This window comes from Oncorhynchus keta, chromosome 18, assembly GCF_023373465.1.
Source record: "Oncorhynchus keta strain PuntledgeMale-10-30-2019 chromosome 18, Oket_V2, whole genome shotgun sequence".
In the NCBI taxonomy this organism is placed as follows: domain Eukaryota; kingdom Metazoa; phylum Chordata; class Actinopteri; order Salmoniformes; family Salmonidae; genus Oncorhynchus; species Oncorhynchus keta.
In genome coordinates this window covers 44,915,731-44,936,510 of record NC_068438.1, presented here as the reverse complement: position 1 = coordinate 44,936,510, position 20,780 = coordinate 44,915,731, and the positions used below count along the sequence as shown (strand labels likewise).

Sequence of the window (20,780 nt, the reverse complement as noted above, 5' to 3'; positions counted from 1 at the left end):
AGAGTAGATACTGGGCAGTGTTTAGGAAGAGAGAGTAGATACTGGGCAGTGTTTAGGAAGAGAGTGGATACTGGGTAGTGTTTAGGAAAGAAGTGGACACTGGGCAGTGTTTAGGAAGAGAGAGTGGATACTGGGTAGTGTTTAGGAAGAGAGTGGATACTGGGCAGTGTTTAGGAAAGAGAGTGGACACTGGGCAGTGTTTAGAAGAGAATGGACACTGGGCAGTGTTTAGGAAGAGAGAGTGGATACTGGGCAGTGTTTAGGAAAGAGAGTAGATACTGGGTAGTGTTTAGGAAGAGATTGGATACTGGGCAGTGTTTAAGAAGAGAGACTAGATACTGGGCAGTGTTTAGGAAGAGAGAGTAGATACTGGGCAGTGTTTAGAAAGAGAGAGTGGATACTGGGTAGTGTTTAGGAAGAGAGAGTAGATACTGGGCAGTGTTTAGGAAGAGAGAGTGGATACTGGGTAGTGTTTAGGAAGAGAGAGTAGATACTGGGCAGTGTTTAAGAAGAGAGAGTAGATACTGGGCAGTGTTTAGGAAGAGAGAGTGGATACTGGGTAGTGTTTAGGAAGAGAGAGTAGACACTGGGCAGTGTTTAGGAAGAGAGAGTGGATACTGGGCAGTGTTTAGGAAGAGAGAGTGGATACTGGGTAGTGTTTAGGAAGAGAGAGTGGATACTGGGCAGTGTTTAGGAAGAGAGAGTGGATACTGGGCAGTGTTTAGGAAGAGAGAGTGGATACTGGGCAGTGTTTAGGAAGAGAGAGTGGACACTGGGCAGTGTTTAGGAAGAGAGAGTAGATACTGGGCAGTGTTTAGGAAGAGAGAGTGGATACTGGGCAGTGTTTAAGAAGAGAGAGTGGATACTGGGCAGTGTTTAGGAAGAGAGAGTAGATACTGGGCAGTGTTTAAGAAGAGAGAGTAGATACTGGGCAGTGTTTAGGAAGAGAGAGTAGATACTGGGCAGTGTTTAGGAAGAGAGAGTGGATACTGGGTAGTGTTTAGGAAGAGAGAGTAGATACTGGGCAGTGTTTAAGAAGAGAGAGTAGATACTGGGCAGTGTTTAGGAAGAGAAGTAGATACTGGGCAGTGTTTAGGAAGAGAAGTAGATACTGGGCAGTGTTTAGGAAGAGAGTGATACTGGGCAGTGTTTAGGAAGAGAGAGTAGATACTGGGCAGTGTTTAGGTTTAGTGGATACTGGGTAGTGTTTAGAAAGAGAGTAGATACTGGGCAGTGTTTAGGAAGAGAGAGTAGATACTGGGCAGTGTTTAGGAAGAGAGAGTAGATACTGGGCAGTGTTTAGGAAGAGAGAGTGGATACTGGGCAGTGTTTAGGAAAGAGAGTGGATACTGGGCAGTGTTTAGGAAAAGAGAGTAGATACTGGGCAGTGTTTAGGAAGAGAGAGTGGATACTGGGTAGTGTTTAGGAAGAGAGAGAGTGGATACTGGGCAGTGTTTAGGAAGAGATTGGATACTGGGTAGTGTTTAGGAAGAGAGAGTGGATACTGGGCAGTGTTTAAGAAGAGAGAGTGGATACTGGGCAGTGTTTAGGAAGAGAGAGTAGATACTGGGCAGTGTTTAAGAAGAGAGAGTAGATACTGGGCAGTGTTTAGGAAGAGAGAGTAGATACTGGGCAGTGTTTAGGAAGAGAGAGTGGATACTGGGTAGTGTTTAGGAAGAGAGAGTAGATACTGGGCAGTGTTTAAGAAGAGAGAGTAGATACTGGGCAGTGTTTAGGAAGAGAGAGTAGATACTGGGCAGTGTTTAGGAAGAGAGAGTAGATACTGGGCAGTGTTTAGGAAGAGAGAGTAGATACTGGGCAGTGTTTAGGAAGAGAGTGGATACTGGGCAGTGTTTAGGAAGAGAGAGTGGATACTGGGTAGTGTTTAGGAAGAGAGAGTAGATACTGGGCAGTGTTTAGGAAGAGAGAGTAGATACTGGGCAGTGTTTAGGGAAGAGAGAGTGGATACTGGGCAGTGTTTAGGAAGAGAGAGTGGATACTGGGCAGTGTTTAGGAAAAGAGAGTAGATACTGGGCAGTGTTTAGGAAGAGAGAGTGGATACTGGGTAGTGTTTAGGAAGAGAGAGTGGATACTGGGCAGTGTTTAGGAAGAGAGAGTAGATACTGGGCAGTGTTTAGGAAGAGAGAGTGGACACTGGGCAGTGTTTAGGAAGAGAGAGTGGATACTGGGCAGTGTTTAGGAAGAGAGATTGGATACTGGGCAGTGTTTAGGAAGAGAGAGTGGATACTGGGTAGTGTTTAGGAAGAGAGTGGATACTGGGCAGTGTTTAGGAAGAGAGAGTGGATACTGGGCAGTGTTTAGGAAGAGAGATTGGATACTGGGCAGTGTTTAAGAAGAGAGACTAGATACTGGGCAGTGTTTAGGAAGAGAGAGTAGATACTGGGCAGTGTTTAGGAAGAGAGAGTGGATACTGGGTAGTGTTTAGGAAGAGAGAGTAGATACTGGGCAGTGTTTAGGAAGAGAGAGTGGATACTGGGTAGTGTTTAGGAAGAGAGAGTAGATACTGGGCAGTGTTTAAGAAGAGAGAGTAGATACTGGGCAGTGTTTAGGAAGAGAGAGTGGATACTGGGTAGTGTTTAGGAAGAGAGAGTAGATACTGGGCAGTGTTTAGGAAGAGAGAGTAGATACTGGGTAGTGTTTAGGAAGAGAGAGTGGATACTGGGCAGTGTTTAGGAAGAGAGAGTGGATACTGGGAAGTGTTTAGGAAGAGAGAGTAGATACTGGGCAGTGTTTAAGAAGAGAGAGTAGATACTGGGCAGTGTTTAGGAAGAGAGAGTAGATACTGGGCAGTGTTTAGGAAGAGAGAGTGGATACTGGGTAGTGTTTAGGAAGAGAGAGTAGATACTGGGCAGTGTTTAGGAAGAGAGAGTAGATACTGGGCAGTGTTTAGGAAGAGAGTAGATACTGGGCAGTGTTTAGGAAAGAGAGAGTAGATACTGGGCAGTGTTTAGGAAAGAGAGTGGATACTGGGCAGTGTTTAGGAAGAGAGAGTGGATACTGGGCAGTGTTTAGGAAGAGAGAGTGGATACTGGGCAGTGTTTAGGAAGAGAGAGTAGATACTGGGCAGTGTTTAGGAAGAGAGAGTAGATACTGGGCAGTGTTTAGGAAGAGAGAGTGGATACTGGGCAGTGTTTAGGAAGAGAGAGTGGATACTGGGTAGTGTTTAGGAAGAGAGAGTGGATACTGGGCAGTGTTTAGGAAGAGAGAGTGGATACTGGGCAGTGTTTAGGAAGAGAGAGTAGATACTGGGTAGTGTTTAGGAAGAGAGAGTGGATACTGGGCAGTGTTTAGGAAGAGAGAGTAGATACTGGGCAGTGTTTAGGAAGAGAGAGTAGATACTGGGCAGTGTTTAGAAAGAGAGAGTGGATACTGGGTAGTGTTTAGGAAGAGAGAGTAGATACTGGGCAGTGTTTAGGAAGAGAGAGTAGATACTGGGCAGTGTTTAGGAAGAGAGTAGATACTGGGCAGTGTTTAGGAAGAGAGAGTGGATACTGGGCAGTGTTTAGGAAGAGAGAGTGGATACTGGGCAGTGTTTAGGAAAGAGAGTAGATACTGGGCAGTGTTTAGGAAGAGAGAGTGGATACTGGGTAGTGTTTAGGAAGAGAGAGTGGATACTGGGCAGTGTTTAGGAAGAGAGATTGGATACTGGGTAGTGTTTAGGAAGAAGAGTAGATACTGGGCAGTGTTTAGGAAGAGAGATTGGATACTGGGTAGTGTTTACGAAGAGAGATTGGATACTGGGTAGTGTTTAGGAAAGAGAGTAGATACTGGGCAGTGTTTAAGAGAGAGAGTTGATACTGGGCAGTGTTTAGGAAGAGAGAGTAGATACTGGGCAGTGTTTAGGAAGAGAGAGTGGATACTGGGCAGTGTTTAGGAGAGAGAGTAGATACTGGGTAGTGTTTAGGAAGAGAGAGTAGATACTGGGCAGTGTTTAGGAAGAGAGAGTAGATACTGGGCAGTGTTTAAGAAAGAGAGTAGATACTGGGCAGTGTTTAGGAAGAGAGAGTGGATACTGGGCAGTGTTTAGGAAGAGAGATTGGATACTGGGTAGTGTTTAGGAAGAGAGAGTAGATACTGGGCAGTGTTTAAGAAGAGAGTAGATACTGGGCAGTGTTTAGGAAGAGAGAGTAGATACTGGGCAGTGTTTAGGAAGAGAGAGTGGATACTGGGTAGTGTTTAGGAAAGAGAGTAGATACTGGGCAGTGTTTAAGAAGAGAGAGTAGATACTGGGCAGTGTTTAGGAAGAGAGAGTGATACTGGGCAGTGTTTAGGAAGAGAGAGTGGATACTGGGCAGTGTTTAAGAAGAGAGAGTGGATACTGGGCAGTGTTTAGGAAGAGAGAGTGGATACTGGGCAGTGTTTAGGAAGAGAGAGTGGATACTGGGCAGTGTTTAGGAAAGAGAGTGGATACTGGGCAGTGTTTAGGAAGAGAGAGTGGATACTGGGCAGTGTTTAGGAAGAGAGAGTGGATACTGGGCAGTGTTTAGGAAGAGAGAGTGGATACTGGGCAGTGTTTAGGAAGAGAGTGGATACTGGGTAGTGTTTAGGAAGAGAGAGTAGATACTGGGCAGTGTTTAGGAAGAGAGAGTGGATACTGGGTAGTGTTTAGGAAGAGAGAGTGGATACTGGGCAGTGTTTAGGAAGAGAGAGTGGATACTGGGCAGTGTTTAGGAAGAGAGAGTGGATACTGGGCAGTGTTTAGGAAGAGAGAGTGGATACTGGGCAGTGTTTAGGAAGAGAGAGTGGATACTGGGCAGTGTTTAGGAAGAGAGAGTGGATACTGGGCAGTGTTTAGGAAGAGAGAGTGGACACTGGGCAGTGTTTAGGAAGAGAGAGTGGATACTGGGCAGTGTTTAGGAAGAGAGAGTGGATACTGGGCAGTGTTTAGGAAGAGAGAGTGGATACTGGGTAGTGTTTAGGAAGAGAGAGTGGATACTGGGCAGTGTTTAGGAAGAGAGAGTGGATACTGGGCAGTGTTTAGGAAGAGAGAGTGGATACTGGGCAGTGTTTAGGAAGAGAGAGTGGATACTGGGCAGTGTTTAGGAAGAGAGAGTAGATACTGGGCAGTGTTTAGGAAGAGAGAGTGGATACTGGGTAGTGTTTAGGAAGAGAGAGTAGATACTGGGCAGTGTTTAGGAAGAGAGAGTGGATACTGGGCAGTGTTTAGGAAGAGAGAGTGGATACTGGGTAGTGTTTAGGAAGAGAGAGTGGATACTGGGCAGTGTTTAGGAAGAGAGAGTGGATACTGGGCAGTGTTTAGGAAGAGAGAGTGGATACTGGGCAGTGTTTAGGAAGAGAGAGTAGATACTGGGCAGTGTTTAGGAAGAGAGAGTGGATACTGGGTAGTGTTTAGGAAGAGAGTGGATACTGGGCAGTGTTTAGGAAGAGAGAGTAGATACTGGGCAGTGTTTAGGAAGAGAGAGTGGATACTGGGCAGTGTTTAGGAAGAGAGAGTGGATACTGGGCAGTGTTTAGGAAGAGAGAGTGGATACTGGGCAGTGTTTAGGAAGAGAGAGTGGATACTGGGCAGTGTTTAGGAAGAGAGAGTGGATACTGGGCAGTGTTTAAGAAGAGAGAGTGGATACTGGGCAGTGTTTAGGAAGAGAGAGTGGATACTGGGTAGTGTTTAGGAAGAGAGAGTGGATACTGGGCAGTGTTTAGGAAGAGAGAGTGGATACTAGGGCAGTGTTTAGGAAGAGAGAGTAGATACTGGGCAGTGTTTAGGAAAGAGAGTGGATACTGGGCAGTGTTTAGGAAGAGAGAGTGGATACTGGGCAGTGTTTAGGAAGAGAGAGTGGATACTGGGTAGTGTTTAGGAAGAGAGAGTGGATACTGGGCAGTGTTTAGGAAGAGAGAGTGGATACTGGGTAGTGTTTAGGAAGAGAGAGTGGATACTGGGTAGTGTTTAGGAAGAGAGAGTGGATACTGGGCAGTGTTTAGGAAGAGAGAGTGGATACTGGGCAGTGTTTAGGAAGAGAGAGTGGATACTGGGTAGTGTTTAGGAAGAGAGAGTGGATACTGGGTAGTGTTTAGGAAGAGAGAGTGGATACTGGGCAGTGTTTAGGAAGAGAGATTGGATACTGGGTAGTGTTTAGGAAGAGAGAGTGGACACTGGGCAGTGTTTAGGAAGAGAGAGTAGACACTGGGTAGTGTTTAAGAAGAGAGAGTGGATACTGGGCAGTGTTTAGGAAGAGAGAGTGGATACTGGGCAGTGTTTAGGAAGAGAGAGTGGATACTGGGCAGTGTTTAGGAAGAGAGAGTAGATACTGGGCAGTGGTTAGGAAGAGAGAGTGGATACTGGGCAGTGTTTAGGAAGAGAGAGTGGATACTGGGCAGTGTTTAGGAAGAGAGTGGACACTGGGCAGTGTTTAGGAAGAGAGAGTGGATACTGGGCAGTGTTTAGGAAGAGAGAGTGGATACTGGGCAGTGTTTAGGAAGAGAGAGTGGATACTGGGCAGTGTTTAGGAAGAGAGAGTGGATACTGGGCAGTGTTTAGGAAGAGAGAGTGGATACTGGGCAGTGTTTAAGAAGAGAGAGTGGACACTGGGCAGTGTTTAGGAAGAGAGAGTGGATACTGGGCAGTGTTTAGGAAGAGAGAGTGGATACTGGGCAGTGTTTAGGAAGAGAGAGTGGATACTGGGCAGTGTTTAGGAAAGAGAGAGTGGATACTGGGCAGTGTTTAGGAAGAGAGAGTGGATACTGGGCAGTGTTTAGGAAGAGAGAGTGGATACTGGGCAGTGTTTAGGAAGAGAGAGTGGACACTGGGCAGTGTTTAGGAAGAGAGAGTAGATACTGGGCAGTGTTTAGGAAGAGAGAGTGGATACTGGGCAGTGTTTAGGAAGAGAGAGTAGATACTGGGCAGTGTTTAGGAAGAGAGAGTGGATACTGGGTAGTGTTTAGGAAGAGAGAGTAGATACTGGGCAGTGTTTAAGAAGAGAGAGTAGATACTGGGCAGTGTTTAGGAAGAGAGAGTAGATACTGGGCAGTGTTTAGGAAGAGAGAGTAGATACTGGGCAGTGTTTAGGAAGAGAGAGTAGATACTGGGCAGTGTTTAGGAAGAGAGAGTAGATACTGGGCAGTGTTTAGGAAGAGAGAGTAGATACTGGGCAGTGTTTAGGAAGAGAGAGTGGATACTGGGTAGTGTTTAGGAAGAGAGAGTAGATACTGGGCAGTGTTTAGGAAGAGAGAGTAGATACTGGGCAGTGTTTAGGAAGAGAGAGTAGATACTGGGCAGTGTTTAGGAAGAGAGAGTAGATACTGGGCAGTGTTTAGGAAGAGAGAGTAGATACTGGGCAGTGTTTAGGAAGAGAGAGTAGATACTGGGCAGTGTTTAGGAAGAGAGAGTAGATACTGGGCAGTGTTTAGAAGAGAGAGTAGATACTGGGCAGTGTTTAGGAAGAGAGAGTAGATACTGGGCAGTGTTTAGGAAGAGAGAGTGGATACTGGGTAGTGTTTAGGAAGAGAGAGTAGATACTGGGCAGTGTTTAGGAAGAGAGAGTAGATACTGGGCAGTGTTTAGGAAGAGAGAGTAGATACTGGGCAGTGTTTAGGAAGAGAGAGTGGATACTGGGCAGTGTTTAGGAAGAGAGAGTGGATACTGGGCAGTGTTTAGGAAGAGAGAGTAGATACTGGGCAGTGTTTAGGAAGAGAGAGTGGATACTGGGTAGTGTTTAGGAAGAGAGAGTGGATACTGGGCAGTGTTTAGGAAGAGAGAGTGGATACTGGGTAGTGTTTAGGAAGAGAGAGTGGATACTGGGCAGTGTTTAGGAAGAGAGATTGGATACTGGGTAGTGTTTAGGAAGAGAGAGTAGATACTGGGCAGTGTTTAGGAAGAGAGATTGGATACTGGGTAGTGTTTACGAAGAGAGATTGGATACTGGGTAGTGTTTAGGAAGAGAGAGTAGATACCTGGGCAGTGTTTAAGAAGAGAGAGTAGATACTGGGCAGTGTTTAGGAAGAGAGAGTAGATACTGGGCAGTGTTTAGGAAGAGAGAGTGGATACTGGGTAGTGTTTAGGAAGAGAGAGTAGATACTGGGTAGTGTTTAGGAAGAGAGAGTAGATACTGGGCAGTGTTTAAGAAGAGAGAGTAGATACTGGGCAGTGTTTAGGAAGAGAGATTGGATACTGGGTAGTGTTTAGGAAGAGAGAGTAGATACTGGGCAGTGTTTAAGAAGAGAGAGTAGATACTGGGCAGTGTTTAGGAAGAGAGAGTAGATACTGGGCAGTGTTTAGGAAGAGAGAGTGGATACTGGGTAGTGTTTAGGAAGAGAGAGTAGATACTGGGCTGTGTTTAAGAAGAGAGAGTAGATACTGGGCAGTGTTTAGGAAGAGAGAGTGGATACTGGGTAGTGTTTAGGAAGAGAGAGTTGATACTGGGCAGTGTTTAAGAAGAGAGAGTGGATACTGGGCAGTGTTTAGGAAGAGAGAGTGGATACTGGGTAGTGTTTAGGAAGAGAGAGTAGATACTGGGCAGTGTTTAGGAAGAGAGAGTGGATACTGGGCAGTGTTTAGGAAGAGAGAGTAGATACTGGGCAGTGTTTAGGAAGAGAGAGTGGATACTGGGCAGTGTTTAGGAAGAGAGAGTGGATACTGGGCAGTGTTTAGGAAGAGAGAGTGGATACTGGGCAGTGTTTAGGAAGAGAGAGTGGATACTGGGCAGTGTTTAGGAAGAGAGAGTGGATACTGGGCAGTGTTTAGGAAGAGAGAGTGGATACTGGGCAGTGTTTAGGAAGAGAGAGTGGATACTGGGTAGTGTTTAGGAAGAGAGAGTAGATACTGGGCAGTGTTTAGGAAGAGAGAGTGGATACTGGGCAGTGTTTAGGAAGAGAGAGTGGATACTGGGCAGTGTTTAGGAAGAGAGAGTGGATACTGGGCAGTGTTTAGGAAGAGAGAGTGGATACTGGGCAGTGTTTAGGAAGAGAGAGTGGATACTGGGCAGTGTTTAAGAAGAGAGAGTGGATACTGGGCAGTGTTTAGGAAGAGAGAGTGGATACTGGGTAGTGTTTAGGAAGAGAGAGTGGATACTGGGCAGTGTTTAGGAAGAGAGTGGATACTAGGTAGTGTTTAGGAAGAGAGAGTAGATACTGGGCAGTGTTTAGGAAGAGAGAGTGGATACTGGGCAGTGTTTAGGAAGAGAGAGTGGATACTGGGTAGTGTTTAGGAAGAGAGAGTGGATACTGGGCAGTGTTTAGGAAGAGAGAGTGGATACTGGGCAGTGTTTAGGAAGAGAGAGTGGATACTGGGTAGTGTTTAGGAAGAGAGAGTGGATACTGGGTAGTGTTTAGGAAGAGAGAGTGGATACTGGGCAGTGTTTAGGAAGAGAGAGTGGATACTGGGCAGTGTTTAGGAAGAGAGAGTGGATACTGGGTAGTGTTTAGGAAGAGAGAGTGGATACTGGGTAGTGTTTAGGAAGAGAGAGTGGATACTGGGCAGTGTTTAGGAAGAGAGAGTGGATACTGGGTAGTGTTTAGGAAGAGAGAGTGGACACTGGGCAGTGTTTAAGAAGAGAGAGTGGATACTGGGCAGTGTTTAGGAAGAGAGTGGATATTGGGCAGTGTTTAGGAAGAGAGAGTGGATACTGGGCAGTGGTTAGGAAGAGAGAGTAGATACTGGGCAGTGGTTAGGAAGAGAGAGTGGATACTGGGCAGTGTTTAGGAAAGAGAGTGGATACTGGGCAGTGTTTAGGAAGAGAGAGTGGACACTGGGCAGTGTTTAGGAAGAGAGAGTGGATACTGGGCAGTGTTTAGGAAGAGAGAGTGGATACTGGGCAGTGTTTAGGAAGAGAGAGTGGATACTGGGCAGTGTTTAGGAAGAGAGAGTGGATACTGGGCAGTGTTTAGGAAGAGAGAGTGGATACTGGGTAGTGTTTAGGAAGAGAGAGTGGATACTGGGCAGTGTTTAGGAAGAGAGAGTGGATACTGGGTAGTGTTTAGGAAGAGAGAGTGGATACTGGGCAGTGTTTAGGAAGAGAGAGTGGATACTGGGCAGTGTTTAGGAAGAGAGAGTGGACACTGGGCAGTGTTTAGGAAGAGAGAGTGGATACTGGGCAGTGTTTAGGAAGAGAGAGTGGATACTGGGCAGTGTTTAGGAAGAGAGAGTGGATACTGGGCAGTGTTTAGGAAGAGAGAGTGGATACTGGGCAGTGTTTAGGAAGAGAGAGTGGATACTGGGCAGTGTTTAGGAAGAGAGAGTGGATACTGGGCAGTGTTTAGGAAGAGAGAGTGGACACTGGGCAGTGTTTAGGAAGAGAGAGTGGATACTGGGCAGTGTTTAGGAAGAGAGAGTGGATACTGGGCAGTGTTTAGGAAGAGAGAGTGGATACTGGGCAGTGTTTAGGAAGAGAGAGTGGATACTGGGCAGTGTTTAGGAAGAGTGGATACTGGGCAGTGTTTAGGAAGAGAGAGTGGATACTGGGCAGTGTTTAGGAAGAGAGAGTAGATACTGGGCAGTGTTTAGGAAGAGAGAGTGGATACTGGGCAGTGTTTAGGAAGAGAGAGTGGATACTGGGCAGTGTTTAGGAAGAGAGAGTGGATACTGGGCAGTGTTTAGGAAGAGAGAGTGGATACTGGGCAGTGTTTAGGAAGAGAGAGTGGATACTGGGCAGTGTTTAGGAAGAGAGAGTGGACACTGGGCAGAGACACAGAGAACACACACACACAGGCTGACTGTCCTCATACTCCTCTCCTCTCACACTGTGTTTGTTAATTTTCAAAATTTCCATCTCTCACAAACACAACCACACACAGTCTCCCTACTGTTCACACACAACCACACACACACACACAGTCTCCCTACTGTTCACACACAACCACACACACACACAGTCTCCCTACTGTTCACACACAACCACACACACACACAGTCTCCCTACAGTTCACATCATTGTCCGTCTCGACTGACACACTACAGCAGTGGAGCCACAAAGAAATGGGTTCACTTCAACTCAATATCTTCCCCCTCCAGTCCTCTCCTCCTCCTTTCCCACACAAATCCATCTCTCCATTGCTCTACTCCTCCAGGACTCTGAGAGAAATAGTTAAAATATTCATTAGGACTCACTATACTAACAAAGACATTGTTTGCACTCCAACCCTACACCCAGCAAACTGAACCACCCAGAGTTCTCCACTCCAACCCTACACCCCGCAAACTGAACCACCCCAGAGTACTCCACTCCAACCCTACACCCAGCATACTGAACCACCCCAGAGTACTCCACTTCAAACCTACACCCAGCATACTGAATCACCCAGAATACTCCACTCCAACCCTACACCCAGCAAACTGAACTACCCCAGAGTACTCCCTCCAACCCTACACCCAGCAAACTGAACCACCCCAGAGTACTCCACTCCAACCCTACACCCAGCAAACTGAACCACCCCAGAGTACTCCACTCCAACCCTACACCCAGCAAACTGAACTACCCCAGAGTACTCCACTCCAACCCTACACCCAGCAAACTGAACCACCCAGAGTACTCCACTCCAACCCTACACCCAGCAAACTGAACCACCCAGAGTACTCCACTCCAACCCTACACCCCGCAAACTGAACCACCCAGAGTACTCCACTCCAACCCTACACCCAGCAAACTGAACCACCCAGAGTACTCCACTCCAACCCTACACCCAGCAAACTGAACCACCCAGAGTACTCCACTCCAACCCTACACCCCGCAAACTGAACCACCCAGAGTACTCCACTCCAACCCTACACCCCGCAAACTGAACCACCCCAGAGTACTCCACTCCAACCCTACACCCCGCAAACTGAACCACCCCAGAGTACTCCACTCCAACCCTACACCCAGCAAACTGAACCACCCCAGAGTACTCCACTCCAACCCTACACCCAGCAAACTGAACCACCCCAGAGTACTCCACTCCAACCCTACACCCCACAAACTGAACCACCCCAGAGTACTCCACTCACATTACACTGAAATCCCTTTACCCTCCCACAAACACATGCACATATACACAGATACACAACAGATCCCTGTGACAACGAGAAGACTGTTTACTTATTCACAAGGGGAATTCCTTTCCTGTGCAAGTGGGATTGTTTTCCCTTGAGTGAGAGAGAGGAAGGGTTGAATGGAGTTACACAGATGCACTGTCCATCACCCTGTCACCACAAGTGTCCAGGAGACAGACAATAACATTTGAGTGTGTTTGATGTTCTGTACACATTCAGGCCTAGATATAATCTGCACCGGTGTCTACCTCAATGTCCTAGTAAAACAACACACCCAACACAAAGATATCCTATAACAAACACAGGTGCTGTTAACATTGTTTAGGTCATTATCATCACTGTGTCAGAGGAAGAACCATGCATGACCAGGACAAGTTGACTGAAGCATACTGGCACCCAGGCTTGGCCATCTGATCCCTGTAGTGGAGCTGCCATGTCTGATAGATGAGGGATATGCATGGGGAGACTGGGGGTTACTGAGATCCTGTTACTTTAATGGGCTGTTGTATTGCTCCTGATCTTTATGACTCTTCGTGTGACACTTTGACCAACGGACTCACTGAAGAGTCAGTGTAAACAGAGTGCGTCCTGGGACTATGGCGTAATTTATGATTAACTTCAACTATAACGGCTCCAACTTTTTTTTAAATTTTTTTTTACTCAGAAACGAATAAGTAACTGACTCTACAGAGGCGGGAGAAAGTCTGTATCACTCTACCTACCTGTAGGCTTGACAAAATTGACAAAGTGAAGATTGTGGTTACCCTGCAAAATGTGGTTGGAGGGACGGGTGAGGAGTGAACTTTAGGGGCTTTGTCCGTGGGACTTCATTTATAAAGTGCCCTCTCTCTCAGAAAACCCCAAGGGCCCGGAGGGGGAGTTCCGTGTATATTTCTTTATGTGACGGCTACCGGCGGGACGGAATTTGATCATTAATGTTGTGAGGAATTAAAAATAAAAATACAATTCTTACGATGTATCAGAGTGAGCTGCAGCAGCCCGACTTCTCGTGGCTATGGTAAAAGACATGTTTTATTCCCATCAACCAATTCTGGTGCAAAGTAATATTAAGCGCATTTTTTTTTTAATGTAAAATACATAAAGCACTCTCACAACTTCGGTTGGTATCAATATTGCAGATTAATTCATGATTTCGATGTCAAATTATTCATATGCCTTCAATGCTCACTTAATTAGGCTGTTTGCACCACAAAGAAAGAACGTAGCCTAAAATGTGTAATAGTAAAAAGAAAATTACAGCCTAATCAAAAACTTAAAATGTAAGGCACGCAATAAAGTCTTCATAAATATCATATTGTTGTGTCTTTCTAATGAACGACAAAACTATTTTAAAAACTCTTTTGGGCATATAAGACAAATTGTGACAAAACATTGGATCGACAGCCTATTCAAAACATAAGACTGACATTGTTTTATGTGGTAACCACAGTAGCCTAACTCAAAAAACAAGGGCAGGCGCATTCATTGGTCAGCAAGTTCATTGGTTCCTTCTGCTGTCGCCTTCTTGCGCGAGCTCATCTCATGAAAACAATCTTGCAACTTTAACATTGTCAACGACAACATGGTCACTTGACGTTGTGCCAAGAACACATGCAGCATATGCCACATTGATTTTTCCATCAAATGTATCAGCTCGTCCAACAAATAAAATAAATAGGTACTTACGTTAGTCCGATTTTACCAGAATCAACTTCTAATAAAATATTAACATCTATTGAACACAATATTATTCCTTCAGGTTCCTGTCTTCCATGTCATGAAGCACATCAATAATATCCTGTTCCCCTCCAGTAGCGAAGGGAGTGCCCAACTGTCCCGAGCAAGACCCTAAGTCCCCATTCAAACCCGTAAGTACATTTAGAGACCAGGCAGTGTGTGAAAACCCGGAAAGGATTTATTGGAACGGGTTCCTGAAAATTCTGCCCTTAGGTCGCTAATGGAGGGGGGAGGGGTTGAATAGCCTACTACACACGGAATCCTACTGATCTGAAATGAGAAATTGAAGCTCAAGAAAAAGACCACAACAATTGAATTCTAAAGTTATTTCATTGTCTGGAACTCAATTTAATTCAAAGGGATTTATATATGTTTACATTGCCAAAGTAAGTGAAATAGTTAACCAACCTAAATGTGAAGTAAATAATAAAACATGTGTTATTATCTAGTGCAGTGTGTTATTGTGTAGTGCAGTGAGTTATTGTGTAGTGTAGTGAGTTATTGTGTAGTGCAGTGAGTTATTGTGTAGTGTAGTGAGTTATTGTGTAGTGTAGTGAGTTATTGTGTAGTGCAGTGAGTTATTGTGTAGTGTAGTGAGTTATTGTGTAGTGCAGTGAGTTATTGTGTAGTGTAGTGTGTTATTATCTAGTGCAGTGAGTTATTGTGTAGTGCAGTGAGTTATTGTGTAGTGCAGTGTGTTCTGTTGTAGTGCAGTGAGTTATTGTGTAGTGCAGTGTGTTATCTAGAGCAGTGAGTTATTGTGTAGTGCAGTGAGTTATTGTGTAGTGCAGTGAGTTATTGTGTAGTGCAGTGTGTTATAGTGTAGTGCAGTCTGTTATTATCTAGTGCAGTGAGTTATTGTGTAGTGCAGTGAGTTATTGAGAATCTGGCCGATTCTCTCCGTGGTTTCCTTCCCACAATTCCCCCAGTGGCAGTTCAAAGTCTGCCAGCTCCAGTCATCAGGGATCCATGCACCTTACAATTCAAAATCAGCCAACCAATGAGAGTCCACGAAGACAGCAACAACCGCTAGTGACCTTTACACAAGAAAAGACAAACAGGCTGATTCAACCCGCTGCCCCTCCTTCCTTCCTTCCCTCCACCCACGGTCAACCCGAGCACATGGTTAACACTGTCAACCCAAACACATGGTTAACACTGTCAACCCAAACACATGGTTAACACTGTCAACCCAAACACATGGTTAACACTGTCACCCCAAACACATGGTTAACACTGTCAACCCAAACACATGGTTAACACTGTCACCCCAAACACCTGGTTAACACTGTCACCCCAAACACATGGTTAACACTGTCAACCCAAGCGCATGACAAGTGAAGGGTGGTTCTTTCAAATATTTTATTTGATGGGGAAAGATAGTGTCAACAACATGGACACAGTAAATCATCAGACAACTGCATTTTATCATCGAGATGAACAGAAACACAATGACAGACTGTACACAATGTCTATTTGAAAAGCAACCATAGGTGTAAGCCTCTATTCTCTCCGTGTATTAGATTGCTCCAGTGTCTGTCTGGTTGATGGCCATCTCTCTGTGTCTGTCTGGTTGATGGCCATCTCTCTGTGTCTGTCTGGTTGATGGCCATCTCTCTGTGTCTGTCTGGTTGATGGCCATCTCTCTGTGTCTGTCTGGTTGATGGCCATCTCTCTGTGTCTGTCTGGTTGATGGCCATCTCTCTGTGTCTGTCTGGTTGATGGCCATCTCTCTGTGTCTGTCTGGTTGATGGCCATCTCTCTGTGTCTGTCTGGTTGATGGCCATCTTTATTCTGTCTGGTTGATGGCCATCTCTCTGTGTCTGTCTGGTTGATGGCCACTCTGTAAATCTGTCTGGTTGATGGCCATCTCTTTGTCTGTCTGGTTGATGACCAGAAACCCTGTGTCTGTCTGGTTGATGGCCATCTCTCTGTGTCTGTCTGGTTGAAAAGCCATCTCTCTGTGTCTGTCTGGTTGATGGCCATCTCTCTCTGTCTGTCTGGTTGATGGCCATCTCCCTGTGTCTGTCTGGTTGATGGCCATCTCTCTGTGTCTGTCTGGTTGATGGCCATCTCTCTGTGTCTGTCTGGTTGATGGCCATCTCTCTGTGTCTGTCTGGTTGATGGCCATCTCTCTGTGTCTGTCTGGTTGATGGCCATCTCTCTGTGTCTGTCTGGTTGATGGCCATCTCTCTGTGTCTGTCTGGTTGATGGCCATCTCTCTGTGTCTGTCTGGTTGATGGCCATCTCTCTGTGTCTGTCTGGTTGATGACCATCTCCCTGTGTCTGTCTGGTTGATGGCCATCTCTCTGTGTCTGTCTGGTTGATGGCCATCTCTCTGTGTCTGTCTGGTTGATGGCCATCTCTCTGTGTCTGTCTGGTTGATGGCCATCTCTCTGTGTCTGTCTGGTTGATGGCCATCTCTCTGTGTCTGTCTGGTTGATGGCCATCTCTCTGTGTCTGTCTGGTTGATGGCCATCTCTCTGTGTCTGTCTGGTTGATGGCCATCTCTCTGTGTCTGTCTGGTTGATGGCCATCTCTCTGTGTCTGTCTGGTTGATGGCCATCTCTCTGTGTCTGTCTGGTTGATTTTCATCTCCCTGTGTCTGTCTGGTTGATGGCCATCTCTCCGTGTCTGTCTGGTCGATGGCCACCTCTCTGTGTCTGTCTGGTTGATGGCCATCTCTCTGTGTCTGTCTGGATGATGGCCATCTCTCTGTGTCTGTCTGGTTGATTGCCATCTCTCTGTGTCTGTCTGGTTGATGACCATCTCTCTGTGTCTGTCTGGTTGATTGCCATCTCTCTGTGTCTGCCTGGTTGATGGACATGTATCTGTGTCTGTCTCTCATTGGGAAATAGAGCCTGGTTATGGGCCTTCTAGTCTCTACGTCCTGCTTTAAGACTGAGCGAGTTCTCTAATGTCTGAGTCATGTTATCTCTAAAGGCCCCTTTGATAAGCTCTTCAACACCCCCTTCTCTCCCTCACACCCCCAGGGTTTCACTACTCAGATTTCGAGTTACCATGGCAACGGTGATCTCTTTGGGGGAGACCAGTAGACCCCAACAGTTCTTTCTCTGTGACAATTCACCACCCCATTTCCCCTCTCTGACACACAATCACTTCTCTGGAGAAAGGGGAACATAGGGATTTGGGTACATAGGGATTTGGGTTGGGGTTTTAAAAGGGAAGTGAAAACCAAGGGATTAGCATAAGGTCTTCAGACTAGTGGTGATGACGGTTAAATGTCCCCTCAGTGGGACATGGACGACTTGCCTTAATAGAAGTAACCATGACTTCTGCTCTGTATCAGATTATTCTACAAGAGGATGTCAGACCAATCGTCTGTGAGCTGAAGCGCAGTTGTGTCCTGCAGCAAGACAATGATCCAATGAGCCAATTAGGTCTACATGAGAATGGCTAAAAAGCAACACATTTGAAGTTTTGGAATGGCCTAGTCAAAGTCCAGACCTAATCCCATTATTGATAAGTCGCTCTGGATAAGAGCGTCTGCTAAATGACTTAAATGTAAATGTAAATGTAAATTGATGTTATGGCAGGACTTTAAACGAGCAGTTCATGCTTGAAAACCCACAACTGCCGCTGAGTTCAAGCAGTTCCTGACTGATGTCATCTAGACTACTAAACACAAGGCAATAAATAAATTGCAATGTCCGTACTGTGAGACGCATAAGACATCGCTACAGGGAGACAGGACGGACAGCTGATCGTCCTCGCAGTGACAGACCACGTGTAACAACACCTGCACAGGATCGGTACATCTGAACATCACACCTGTGGACAGGTACAGGATGGCAACAACAACTGCCCGAGTTACACCAGGAACACACAATCCCTCCATCAGTGCTCAGACTGTCGGCAATAGGCTGAGAGAGGCTGGACTGATGGCTTGTAGGCCTGTTGTAAGGCAGGTCCTCACCAGACATCACCGGCAACAACGTAGCCTATGGGCACAAACCCACCGTCGCTGGACCAGACAGGACTGGAAAAAAGTGCTCTTCACTGACAAGTCGTGGTTTTGTCTCACCAGGGGTGATGGTCGAATTCGCGCTTATCGTCGGAGGAATGAGCGTTACACCGAGGCCTGTACTCTGGAGCGGGATCGATTTGGAGGTGGAGGGTCCGTCATGGTCTGTGGCGGTGTGTCACAGCATCATCGGACTGAGCTTGTTGTCATTGCAGGCAATCTCAACGCTGTGCATTACAGGGAAGACATCCTCCTCCCTCATGTGGTACCCTTCCTGCAGGCTCATCCTGACATGACCCTCCAGCATGACAATGCCACCAGCCATACTGCTCGTTCTGTGCGTGATTTCCAGCAAGACAGGAATGTCAGTGTTCTGCCATGGCCATCAAAGAACCCGGATCTCAATCCCATTGAGCACGTCTGGGACCTGTTGGATCGGAGGGTGAGGGCTAGGGCCATTCCCCCCCAGAAATGTCCGGGAACTTGCAGGTGCCATGGAGGAAGGGTGGGGTAACATCTCACAGCAAGAACTGGCAAATCTGGTGCAGTCCATGAGGAGGAGATGCACTGCTGTACTTAATGCAGCTGGTGGCCACATCAGAATCTGACTGTTACTTTAAATTTTGACCTTTGTTCAGGGACACATTATTCCATTTCTGTTAGTCACATGTCTGTGGAACTTGTTCAGTTTATGCCTCAGTTGTTCAATCTTGTTATGGTCATACAAATATTTACACATGTTAATTAAGTTTGCTGAAAATAAACGAAGTTGACAGTGAGAGGACGTTTCTTTTTTTGCTGAGTTTAGATGGCCCAGTTCTCAAAAATAGACAAATGATGGTAGAGCTGTATTCTCAGGTGGGCGTCACTTAAAACTTGCTACATTCATAAAAATTACTTTCAAGCCCACTTGAATCAACCAATCAGTCAGTCCTTCAGTCAACCAATCAGTCAGTCAGTCAACCAATCAGTCAGTCAATCAACCAATCAGTCAGTCAGTCAACCAATCAGTCAGTCAATCAACCAATCAGTTAGTCAGTCAGTCAGTCAATCAATCAATCACGTCCACTTGAAGATCCTCCTGGTGAGTCTGACCAGTGAGTTGTCCCTGACGGCCCGTGAAGTCCTTTCCCATAGGTTGTCCTCTTTCCACATGCCCCGCCTCTTCCACTCGGCCTTGACCTCTGCCATGAGCAGCAGTTGGTGGAGCCGCAGGTAGAGACGGAACTGGGAGTGGAGTCCAGAGACTGGGACGGTTCGTGCCAGACCCAACCTTTACACCTCCTCATTCAGACACAGACTCCTCATTGACCCCTGGGGGAGAGAGAACCAAGGGAGACTAAAAACACTTACCTGTAGGTTCCATTGTCTACAACATGCAGTTAATTAATACAGTCATAAAGAGTGCTGAGGACATAAGAGAGTCAGTAACTAACTAATGTTACTCACTGACAGTACACGCAGCCCAATTCTGATATTTTTACCACTAATTGGTATTTTGACCAATCACATCAGATGATCAGAATTGGGCTGTAACTGTAACTGACTCTACAGTAACTGACCCTGCTAATAGACACATACAGTAACTGACCCTGCTAACAGACACATACAGGTACTGACCCTGCTAACAGACACATACAGTAACTGACCCTGCTAACAGACACATACAGTAACTGACCCTGCTAACAGACACATACAGTAACTGACCCTGCTAACAGACACATACAGGTACTGACCCTGCTAACAGACACATACAGTAACTGACCCTGCTAACAGACACATACAGTAACTGACCCTGCTAACAGACACAGACAGTAGCTGACCCTGCTAACAGACACAGACAGTAGCTGACCGTACTAACAGACACAGACAGTAACTGACCCTGCTAACAGACAGACAGTAACTGACCCTGCTAACAGCTAGACAGTAACTGACCCTGCTAACAGACACAGACAGTAACTGACCCTGCTAACAGCCAGACAGTAGCTGACCCTGCTAACAGACAGACAGTAACTGACCCTGCTAACAGACTGACAGTAACTGACCCTGCTAACAGACAGACAGTAACTGACCCTGCTAACAGCCAGACAGTAACTGACCCTGCTAACAGACAGACAGTAACTGACCCTGCTAACAGCCAGATAGTAACTGACCCTGCTAACAGACAGACAGTAACTGACCCTGCTAACAGCCAGACAGTAACTGACCCTGCTAACAGACAGACAGTAACTGACCCTGCTAACAGCCAGATAGTAACTGACCCTGCTAACAGACAGACAGTAACTGACCCTGCTAACAGCCAGACGACAGTAACTGACCCTGCTAACAGACAGACAGTAACTGACCCTGCTAACAGACAGACAGTAACTGACCCTGCTAACAGACAGACAGTAACTGACCGTACTAACACAGACAGTAACTGACCCTGCTAACAGACAGACAGTAACTGACCCTGCTAACAGACAGACAGTAACTGACCCTGCTAACAGACAGACAGTAACTGACCCTGCTAACAGACAGACAGTAACTGACCCTGCTAACAGACAGACAGTAACTGACCGTACTAACACAGACAGTAACTGACCCTGCTAACAGACAGACAGTAACTGACCCTGCTAACAGACAGACAGTAACTGACCCTGCTAACAGCCAGACAGTAACTGACCCTGCTAACAGACAGACAGTAACTGACCCTGCTAACAGCCAGATAGTAACTGACCCTGCTAACAGCCAGATAGTAACTGACCCTGCTAACAGACAGACAGTAACTGACCCTGCTAACAGACAGACAGTAACTGACCGTACTAACAGACAGACAGTAACTGACCCTGCTAACAGACAGACAGTAACTGACCCTGCTAACAGACAGACAGTAACTGACCCTGCTAACAGACAGACAGTAACTGACCCTGCTAACAGCCAGATAGTAACTGACCCTGCTAACAGCCAGATAGTAACTGACCCTGCTAACAGACAGACAGTAACTGACCCTGCTAACAGACAGACAGTAACTGACCCTGCTAACAGACAGACAGTAACTGACCCTGCTAACAGACA

At 46.3% G+C, this 20,780-nt stretch overlaps 1 protein-coding gene across 1 annotated transcript in view; it reads right to left on the bottom strand.

Annotated features, from left to right (window-relative positions):
• The window catches only part of LOC118379657 (1-phosphatidylinositol 4,5-bisphosphate phosphodiesterase eta-1-like), a 182,999-nt gene extending 169,145 nt beyond the window's left edge, over positions 1-13,854 (bottom strand). Inside the window, exon 1 of the mRNA XM_052468514.1 lies at positions 13,688-13,854. The gene's annotated coding sequence lies outside the window, so the exon portion shown is untranslated. The remainder of the gene's footprint in view (positions 1-13,687) is intronic.
• Between the last annotated feature and the right edge of the window lie 6,926 nt (positions 13,855-20,780).